Source organism: Penaeus monodon, chromosome 31 (genome assembly GCF_015228065.2).
Source record: "Penaeus monodon isolate SGIC_2016 chromosome 31, NSTDA_Pmon_1, whole genome shotgun sequence".
Taxonomy (NCBI): Eukaryota; Metazoa; Arthropoda; class Malacostraca; order Decapoda; family Penaeidae; genus Penaeus; species Penaeus monodon.
In genome coordinates, this window is record NC_051416.1 from 31,720,536 (window position 1) to 31,720,778 (window position 243).

A 243-nucleotide genomic window follows, 5' to 3' on the forward strand; every position below is an offset into this window, starting at 1 on the left:
TGCAAGTCACACGTATTGTTTATACTCTATATCGTATGCACATTACGCAATGTGTATCCAGCATTGCTTCATTGTTGAAAGTAGGAGAAAGAATGGTTGCAACACTGACTTACCGCAATTTAGCAAAGTCGAATTAAAGTCGAAGATGCACTACTTTACCAATACTGAATAGGCTTTGCCTGTAGTGGCCTTAACTTTTTAATAACGAGTTTCGGGATGGACAGATTGTCCACTCCTTGATTG